The sequence below is a fragment of the Falco punctatus genome (genome assembly GCF_963210335.1).
Source record: "Falco punctatus genome assembly, chromosome: 1".
NCBI classification, from domain to species: Eukaryota; Metazoa; Chordata; class Aves; order Falconiformes; family Falconidae; genus Falco; species Falco punctatus.
This window is the reverse complement of record NC_137580.1, coordinates 125,752,022-125,762,379: the sequence shown is the minus strand read 5'-3', so window position 1 is coordinate 125,762,379 and position 10,358 is coordinate 125,752,022. Positions and strand designations below refer to the sequence as shown.

Below are 10,358 nucleotides of genomic sequence, written 5' to 3'. Positions count from 1 at the left end.
TTGGTGTGTGTTTTGCAGAGACTTTGAGGAGTTCAGATATGTTTAGAAGTTTTTTTCAACATTAGAAGTTAATGCTCGTGTATCAGGCTTAAGCACTGTGCGCCCAGTGGTTTCTGAGCCTGAGGGATGTTCGCAATGACCATTCGGAGCTGGAAGGGGGTTGTGCAAGCCCCGAGCTGGCCAGTCAGCTGCAAAACCAGACTGCTGCCCAGAGGTGCAATCAAACCCCATCCCTAGGCTTCCAGTTGCAAAAGCCAGCTGGTAGCTTGGGTAACTGTTGCCTCGCAGTAGACGAGCTGCTTGGGGCTTGCTATTAACCATGGGTTGGAGCCGGGGCTCTGAGTGTGCTGCACGGAGCTTTTCAGCCCAGAAGCACAAGAGCTGCAAAGCTCGAGCTGCTCAGATCAGCTGCATCTCCCTTCTCTCCTTCTGTCTGCTACAGAAAAACAGGAAGCTGCACCAAATTAGCTCAGCAGCTGAGCCTCCCGAAAGCCACAACATGGCAATTGTAGGCATCACTCAATTGTTTTTTTCTTACCTTGCAGCAGCTGTGCATTAGGACAGCAATTTGATTTGGTGTCTCAGCCTGGTATTGTGGAAGAAAGAAAGAAGGGGGGGGAAAAATTAGGGGGAGAGATTTTGCGTTTTCTTTATCCTTTTGCCATCCTGGAAAAAAGAATCAAAAATAGCTCAAACCCCATTTTCCTGCAGGATTACATTAGGCTGAAGAGATGACAGAAACAGCACTGTCGGGCTCTCGATGCTTTCATGCCTCATTGGGCAGGATGGAGTCGTGCCCCTGTGCAGGGAAGGGTTCTGGTGGAGCCGGGCTCCGGCCGCAGCGCCGAGGGCTCAGGGATGAACCTTCTGCCAGCAGGTTTCCCCAGGGAATGCAGCTATGGCCATGTCACACCTCCCACGGCTTGGCACGTCCCCTGTAGCGACTTGCACACTCCAGCACCACTGAAGTACTTTTAGATGGTTGTTGCGTGGCTGTGCTTTTGTCTGAATAAAAAAAGCCCAAACAAACCTAAAACCCTAACATAGCATAATGTAATAATTTCAGATGGGACTGTTTCAGCCATTAATTTCAAGTATGTTTTCTTGTGATAGGCATCAACAGCATCAGTGGTAGAAAGGATGTTCTTGTACCTGGGAGATCAATGTCTGCAGGAATGATAATGTGATGGGTTGAAGCCCAAATGGTGGACGAGTGGAGGTTGGGAAGGGGGAAAGTCCAAAATTTTGGGGAATCCAAAAACCTGTGCAAAAGGAAAAGACAAAAAAAATGGGTCACTAATTCTGGGAAGGTTTGTAAAAGCCAATTAAATGCATCATCTAGAAACACAAGCCACTCTATGCTGGTTTGGAAAGGAACAATTTGCCCCAAAGGGGCACGAGGAATTTCAAGGGAAAAGAAATGAAGCCTCATGCAGTGGGACACGCCTGCACCACTTGTGCTGCTCTGGCTCACCCTGTCTTCAGCATGACGATTCTCTGTTAAAAGGGCAATTGTGCTTAGTTTAAAGTCATTTTAGCAAGGCTGGCAGGCCAGACAAGGGTAACACAGAGAGATTCAGCCTTTATTTTACCAAAATTTGGGTTTTTTTCTCTTTTCTGCACTTTAGTTGTTTCCCAGCCTGCTGATTCCTCCAGCCTTGCCTTAAAGCCCTGATTCTCAGCTGGCAAAATTCCCCTTATGCCTGTGATTTGACCCATTATTTGACTTGTTTGCTTTTGGCTGTTCTCCAAATATACCTTGCTCCCAGATGCCTCCATTTGTGGATGCTTTAGATTGAAAGCTAACTATGCGTATTGATGAGTTAAATATAACCGCAACACTTATTTTCTGGGGGAAAAAAAACTACTAGCAGCCAGTGAAAGGATAGGAAAAGTGTTTATGCAGGATGCGGACCTCAGTGCGCTGCTGGTTTTGGCTAGTTGAGGCTCATGCAATGTTACCCTCTGATAGGGACCTGCTGCTCGGTGTGGCCACAGCTGCCAGCTCCACAGCGATGGGATCCTGAGCCGGAGCGAGTGCCCGCAGATCTGGACAGGGACCCAAGCGCTGTCACCCGGGGCTGCCAACTCCTTGCAGCTTTGGGCAAAGCAACTAACACAAAGCGGAAGCCCTCAGGAGGACCAAATTCTTCCCCGGCCTTTCAATTAGCTTCTAATCCCTTCGCTCCCATAAAATCTCAGCTGCAGGCTGCCCCTGTTTGTGTATTTCCACTGGCCACGAAAGCCACCTCCCTGAGCATCTGTCTATGCGGTTTAGGTTGAAACCTCTCTCCGTGCCAATGGCCACACCTCTCTGCAAAGAACATGTAATTGCAAACTTTTTATTTTTTTTTTCTTCCTTTTCCTCCCATTTAATGTAAAACAAGCAGACACCCGTCACCATCCTCTGCTTCAGCTCTGATGCAAACTTTTTCCACCTGGCCAAGTCAGGCATTCAAAAAATATAAATAAATATAAAAATAAAAAGGGGCGGGGGGGTGGGGAATAAAAAAGAGGCCGTCAGTAGAGATATTTTTAAACACATGACACAGAGGAGTGTGACACACTTGGTGTTCTCAGTGGGTGGGTGCAGTGTTATTTCATGTTATTCTTGTCGCTGGGCCCAGCATTACAAGTGTACACGTTATTAGTGGTGACTGATAATAGCGTGTGGCACCACTGATTGGTTCCAACCTGCCGTGAGGGTCTGGGGGGCTGCGGCAGTGTGTGCCGGGGAGGGGTTGGTGGGTGGGTGTCCAGCTGCAGCCCCGTGCCGATGGTGCAGGTGTTCTTTATGCCACTGAGCATCATTAGAATGGGGAGGCTCCAAATAAGGGGCATTTCATTGCCTTGCTCGTACCCTGTTCTGCTTGGGCATGGACATCTGAGCTGGCATTGCTGCAAGTCCATCTTTCCGCGTCCAGTTGTTCACCTGAAGGGTACTGGTCCTCAGGTATGGGTTCTGGGGATGGAGGGAGCAGGGACCATGTGTGTGCGGGAGTCAGGGAGGTGGCGGTGAAGGTGGCAGAGGCTGATGCCAGCCAACGTCTGACAGACTCTTACATGAACCCGTGGTTTTATAGCCCTATAAAAGGCAGCTGACAGAAAGGTTCTGATTTCGGAGGCTCCAGCTGAGCTGGGAGGAGCCGGCTTCGTCTCCGGCGCCGGAGCTGTGTCTGCTGGTGCCGAGCCCCGGCCGTGACGTTGGGGAGGGAGAGCCAGGATGGGATTCCCAGCGTGCTGGAGGGCAGGAGCTGTGCGCTCACCCCAGCCATCCCCGCAGCCCTGCCAGCAGTGCCGAGCTGCTGCTTTCCTGGCTCTCCTCTTGGAGACTGTGTGCAACGCTTGGAAGGGACTTTTCTAGCACCTTGCTCCACAGGGTGGGCACATCTCCCTCCCTTCTCTGGTTCTGCTGTTGGCGGCTGCGCTGCAGGTACAGCAGTTTGCAGGGAAGGATGAGGCCAGCTGAGGTCCTGGGTCTCTGTTTGTCTCCAGCATGCGTATGCCAGCACGATGGGCAGAGCTGGTGTAAAGCAATACAGCCGCACGGTGTGGTCCGCAGCTGGGTCCCTAGCGTGGCCCCTCTCGCTCACGGGTTTGCTTTCTCTTCCCTGCCCGCTTCTCGCTGCGTCCACTCATTTCTGGGAGACACTTAAACACCTCGCTGGCACCAGGCCAGGTGACTTGGCTCGGGTCCCTTCTCACGCTCACCGCTTTCTTGTGGATTGCTGCCACTGTCTTTGGGGCTGAGCCCTTGGCAGGACCATGCCAGTGATGGAGCAGGATGGGCACAAGGTAGAACTACAGGAACAACATCTTTAAGATCCACTGACTTTGAAACCTTGAAGATTTCGAGCCAGGGCAGGGGCAGGGCTGGGTATGCACCTTCTGTTCCCAGTTACACTTGAGACAATCGCAGAACGCTTGCTCTCAGTGCAACATGGGCTGGCGTGTAGGTTTATTGTTGGACTCAGGGATGTTCCATATGAACCAGACTTAGCCCTGAGTTACCAGCTCAGAAAACAGGGAAGTGTCCTCCTCATCCCAAAGCAAAGGCAGCAAGAAGAAGCTACAGACTTGGAAAAAGGAGAATTAACCTTCTAAAAAAGTTAAATTTCTGTTAAAGACTATAAGACATGGATAAAAGGAGAAACTAACCCCTTGGAAATGTTCGAGACAGGTGTGTTCTGTAAAGCTGGAAACTGGAGGGAAACTGTCTCTTGGCCAATTTCTCTATGAAAGATGGGGAAACTCGCTGTGAAACTCAGCCTGTGGGATGTGCTGCTTCATCACCTGTTATCTGTGCAGAGATGCAGGGCCAGCTTGGAGGCTGCTGCACCTCGGCTGGGTGCTACGTCACTGGAAAGCAGGGGAAGAAAATGAAAAGCAAATCCCTGAGCCTTCCCTTTCTCCCACTCAGCCTGCCCAGGAATCTCCGTGGTGCTCCTATGCCTTGATCCCCCACCACGACCAATGGATCCTGGCTCTTTTTTTATGGAGACTCCCCACCGAGGTAGACGCTAGTTAAAAGGTTACTACCCAGCTGTGAAATATGTAGACAGGGTAACAGCTAAATGGCGGAGTGACCTCATATCTCATATTTATTGACTAAATGTGGCTTGAACTAGTCACCACTAGTAAAATAAACCACAGCCCCAAGTACTGCAGGATTATTCCATGGCAGACAGACTCCTGGTTCCTTGTCACACTCTTTCTTTCACTTGAAATAATAAAAAAAAAAAAAAAAGGCAAAAACGTTGTTATTAATCACATTTCATTTACAAGGTAGGTCCTGCAGCAACCCTTTCAGTGCAAGCTTACTTTTTCCTATGAGAAGAGCTGGGAATCTCTCCAGTTTTGCACTGAGAGGGAGCGAAAGATCTCTCTGGATTATGTTTTTGCCAATGTCTGCCTCAACAAAAAGCTTGATCAGCCTAGGACAGAGGTGTTAGGCTTTAACAGAGCGAGCCGGGGCCAGGTGGCTTTTTTGTGACATCTGTGTCCATGTCACACTTGCTAACTCAGTGATGAGAATTAGCTGTGAATAATCAGGGAACTGCCTTAGGTTTTGTCTGCTTGAAGAAGTTGATGTTGTGTAAAGGTAAAGTGATTAACTTCTTACTTCTATGGTGAATTAAACCCATTCAGTGTCAGAGATGTCTCCAGCCAGTCTAAACCCTCTGAAGGCAGGAGTGGCCATGCCATGAGTATTACGGGCTTGGTAAGTGCACTGGGGGCTGCAGCATGCAGAGGGGTGCATTGGTAATGCTCCCAGAAACAGGGAAGCTCCACTTTCACAGTCAAAGGGCCATTCAACTCCAGCTTCTTTTGCACAGCGCCCAGAAGAGATGGGGGAGAACTGGGAAAAGCTGCAAGGACTTGGTTTTTCAGCTTTGCGGTCATGACAGTGGTTGCCCACCCTCAGCATAAAGAAACGGGAGAAAATTATAATCAAAACACTTGGAAGCATCAAGGTGAGTGGGTTTGTGATTCTGGGTGCTGTTGAACCAGGAAGCAGAAATTCAGTTTGTTCCATTCCCTGGCACCCTGATTGCTCTTGGCATCTCTGTCTTGCCATGGCACATGCCCTTTCCACCAGCCCCTGCCACGCTGCGCCTGGCCTGGGCACTGCACCTGGCTGTTGCACGCACAGCATCACCTTCCCCAGTCCCACGAAGTCACCGGCTGAGTGACCCATTTCTTGTTGCCTCCTGACCCAAAAGCCTGCGGGGTGTCGTAAACTGTCTGCGTTGTGGTTTATTAGCTCATGGCTGTCTGCGGGTCCTGGGGGGCGGTGGGAGCCCGGTGCCACAATAACGGTAGTCTGGGCTGGAAAAGCCACAGCACACTGCAGGTGTTGCTATAACGTACTGCCCGGGATTACCTTTTTGGTCAAAACCCATGATGCAGTGTTTCCCTTTGGAGATTTACATGCACATGGAGGGGGGGATGCCGAGTATTGGAAAAAAGATGAACTTGGCACTGGGGTGGGATGCAGATGTTACTGCGTGAGCCCGTGTCAATGTGAGCTGTAAACTGCAGGCTCAGAGCCGAGCAGCTCTTGGTGGCTGCCTTTCAAGATGCTAATGCTGCAGAAATCCCCCTCCGCCCCTCGCCCATCCTTCCACTCCCCACCCACTAATTTCTCAGCTAAACTATTAAAGAGCTTCAAAATTCAAGGGCTGACTGAGAATGATTATTTGGAGGTTGCTAGTGGTACCTAGATACCTAGACTGGTCAAAAGTCTTCTTGGTCATGTTACCTGGGATCTGATACTAATTGTTATCGTGGTTAGTTTTTCCAAGCTAATGTGTAAAAAGATAACGAGGGTCAGAGAAGGGAGAGGAAATGGCCTCGTTAACGCTCGGCAGAGATAATCGTTCCTGCTTTTGGCTGGGGGGAACTTTGCCGGCAGAGAACAACGGGAGCATCTTTCCCCACTGGTGTGACACCCATTCGTCCCTAGAAAACTGGGTCACTGAGACTCAAGCCCTCTGTCTTTTTCCTCTTTTATTTAGGTAGGAAAAAGTAATTGTCTCCTAGTGTCTATGGTAATATTTTGGTAGGGGAATAAATATCAAAAAGCCATTATAAATGTCCTGAATTACCACAGCACTATAGCAGAATTCTGCATTTAGGGAAGCTTCACAAATGGTGAAGCTGGTGAATTGCTACTTTTCAATCAGAAAAAAAAAAAAAAAGCAACTTTATTGCTTGCTTGCCTTTATTATCCTTTGATTTGTTTAATTTCCTGTCTCTGACTTGAGCAGGACACTGGTTTGATTTGTGTGTCAGCTACGTTTACTTGACACATGATGAACAGGGTTTGAAGATTTTGTTGGGGCATTTGTGCTGTTTGGTTTCACCTGTGCTTCTGGCTGTCCCAGTTCTCCAGCGCTGAACCCAGCCACCTCCGGGCTGGGGTCGCCGACCATCCTCCAGCTCGGGGCTGGAGCCATCACGTTTCATGGTTTCCACCTGAGGTCATAAATCACGCCGGAGCTGGATTAAAGCTTAGGTTAGATTCACTGGCAGTTTTGCTATTTTCACTGAACCTTGCAGTGATTTGGATGTGAGCTGAAGATTTATGCGTATTTGCAGAGCCCACGGTTCCAGGTCAGGGCTTGGACTGAGGCATTACCAGGGAATCATTGCTTCCCTGAACGTCTTTGGTGGCCTCATCTGAAGCAAGAGACATTGCTAGGAAAACGTTTCCAGTGCTTATCTCCCTGCTGAGTATCCTTCTGAGAAGTGAGAGACTTGATAAAATAAGCCCAAAAATGCTGATATAAACATTGCTTAGGAAAAATGTGATCTGCCCTCGTTGTTCTTAACTCAGAGAATATCGGAGCCTGCATGTAACAATGCTGGGGGGAAAAGCATATGGGCAGATCGTGAGCAGAAAACTAAAAGTGAAGTGCAACATAGGTTTTATTTTCCTTTACTAATCTTAGTACATGCAAATGGGAGTCATAGATGGATGGGCTATCTCGGGGAAACCCCAGCTCTGTGTCCCTGACATCAAGATAAATGGGCTGACATGATACTGGTGTTTGAACCAGGGTGATAGCCTCCAAAACATCCTGTCCCAGAGCAACTCCCCTCTCAGGAAAGGTAACTTGGATGGTCTGTTTGTTACAGCTGTTCCCTTTGCCGAGTGGTTCCCTGATGTGATGCACGTTGCTTTGCAATTGTGGCTATAATTTTCCTTTCTATATTCATCCGGACATCGTTGCCAGAGCTCAGCCCGCTGATGGGACTTTGTTTTGACCTCTGGGCAGGGGGACCAGGCTTTGCATGCTCCCCTGGGATGCTGCGACCTGAGACACCCTCATGCTTATCCAGCTCACACGTGCCAGCCCATGTAAGCATCCATATGCGCACATGCACACGCGTTCCCTCGCCTGTCAATCTCCAAATCTGTTCTGGAGGAATTGGAGCCATAACAATATGGCAGTAAAAAATAATGAAATGCCATCATAAAAAAGATGTGGAAAAGCAATTATTTATTTATACCTAGGGAACTAGGAATAATACACCTGTTTCGTAGGGATGGCTGGCACAAAGCTGGCATTGCATAGTGGTACTTAATAATTTTTTACCGCACTTTATAGGCCCTTTCCTGCAATTAATGCTAAATAAAATCAACATTTCTCCAACTTGAGTTTCTGGCTCTCATTAACTCCCTTCTTGCCATTCATCATCTCTTTCTCTTGCAGTATCTTTTTTTCTTTTGTATGTATCTTGTGAATTTTTCTTCGCTCCTCACCTCTCAACGCTCTGGCCTGTGGCAGCTTCAAAGAGCAGCACCCACTCTCTAATTGAATTAACTGAGATTTCCCAGCCTGGTGCAGGATCGTTCCAATCCACAGGGTTTAGCAAGGGCTGCTCACCCAGGCAGAGCGTAGTCACCTACCCAAGGGGCAGGGATGAGCCCCAGAGTCCTGGCATGGGGCTGGGTGGCAGCACCCTCCCCCTCAACAGAGCCCACAGCTGGGAGGGTGGCAAAGCAGCCTGAACCACAGGAAACCCCTGGAGGACCAGATCTAGAGCTGATGGGTGGCAATGCAAGAGAAAGGCTGGAAATGTAGACCAGCATCTGCTCAAATGAATTGGTAGATAAATCAATGCGGGAAGCAAAATGCTATTGATGGTGCTGGGAGGTGATTTCAGGATAAAACTGAGTTCTGCACTGAATTAATTGTCTTTCTCTGTTATTTCAGGAAGGAGAAGCTTCAAGGACTCACAGTAACCAAGAGCCACTTAGAAGTGCTGGAAGATCTCGGTGGTGAAGTGTTTGTCCAGGTCTCAGGAGATGTGAGTTTTCTTGGTCTCTTATTTTTGCCCCCATCCTCACATTTCCAACTGATTCCAGATTATGTGATTTCAACACTTTCCTTTGTTGTGAACTCAGAGGACGATGCTCCCGGGCAGGAACACTGATAACAGGTAGGATGGAAATCCTGAAGAAATAGAAATTATTTAAGGGTCCATTTCACACTTTTAGTATTTTCATATTGCAAATATCAGGCAGAAGTATTTAATGGTGAAAATGTCCCCAGTCTGGTTGATACTTTCTCTGTTGCTTCACTTGATCAGGCAATTTTTCTTTCTGCTGCATCTCAACCTCATGCCCCAAATAACTTCTATTAATTCCCACCCTAAAAAGGAAAGTGGGAACATTTTTGCTTCATTAATCCCTCCCTTCTGATTTTAAAATTGTGGATTTTCTGGTTTTAGTTTCTATTCCTTCAAACAAAACACACTCCTGATTTTTCACACAGAAAAATATTTGGGATGAAACACCCTCCCTCTCTCAAAACCTCCTACTTGAAAATGCATGGATTTGTTCCTAATGCCACCAAAATTATTTACTATATTTATTATTTGTTTAGGTAGACAAAGTAAGCTGGCAGAATAATAAAAAGGGGGGATTTCTCTGTGCCAGTGGACCCCAGGTGAGAAACTGACCCGTCACCTCAAAGGCAGGAGAGGATCAGCTCCAAGGACGCACACCACAAAGCCTGAAACTGGCATCACCCAGGGCATTTGCAATGGCACGGGGAGCCCTTCCGAGCCTTCCATTCATTACACCGAGAGGTTTTTTTCTTTTTTTTAATCAAGAGCAGTTGCAAACATGCCTCAGATTGCAGGACGGCTTTATCTGCCATCTAGTTCAGATGTGGGGAGGGCAGGGGGAAATAGGACCCACATGTTATCAGCTGATATATGAAATAGAGAGAGGATTATTAAGGAGGATAAAGGCCACGAGGAAAGAGGAGCCGTGCCTGCTGCTGAGACCCATCTCTCCCTCCAAGCCTACGCTCCCTCCTCTCCCTCTTCCCTACAAACTCCAGTTAAATGATGAAAGGGCTGGTGTCAGGGCTTCAGAATTTATGTGGATAACAGCGCAGTGAGGCCTGGCATTAGAGAATTAGATCCACGTGTTGCTCCTGCAGGATGATCTATGGGCAGGTTTCTGGGGATCAGCAGAAAAGTGAAATATGACAGTGGGTCTCCGGCTGGCTCTAATCTCGCCCCGCTCCCACGTCCCCTACCTGCCGGCGGCTCCTCCTGGCTGTCTGCTATTACCCAGCCCATGTGCCTGGCTCCACCTTAATTACTGCTCTGTGGCTTGTGGATGCTCCTCTCGGGTGGCCTGTCCATGAGCAGTGGCTTGGGAGCACCAGTCCAGGGCCAGGCGTCCAAGGATGCTGCAGCCTGGCGTGGGCTGGACCCAACAGAGAGATCAGGAGCCTGTGCAGCACCCGGGGTAAGGCTTTCCTGAGCTTTTGCAGAGGCTGTGGAGTTTCATCCAGCAGCTCTGATGAGGGCTGAATGTATTTCCACAATATTTC

General features: G+C 48.6%; 1 long non-coding RNA gene across 5 annotated transcripts in view; it reads left to right on the top strand.

Moving 5' to 3' along the window:
• Positions 1-10,358, top strand: part of LOC308059999 — a 100,154-nt gene that overhangs the window by 21,711 nt on the left and 68,085 nt on the right. For all 5 annotated transcript variants that reach the window (XR_013926549.1, XR_013926550.1, XR_013926551.1 and 2 more), the window contains exon 2: positions 712-10,358. This exon is cut by the window's right edge. This is a non-coding gene — a long non-coding RNA (uncharacterized lncRNA). The remainder of the gene's footprint in view (positions 1-711) is intronic.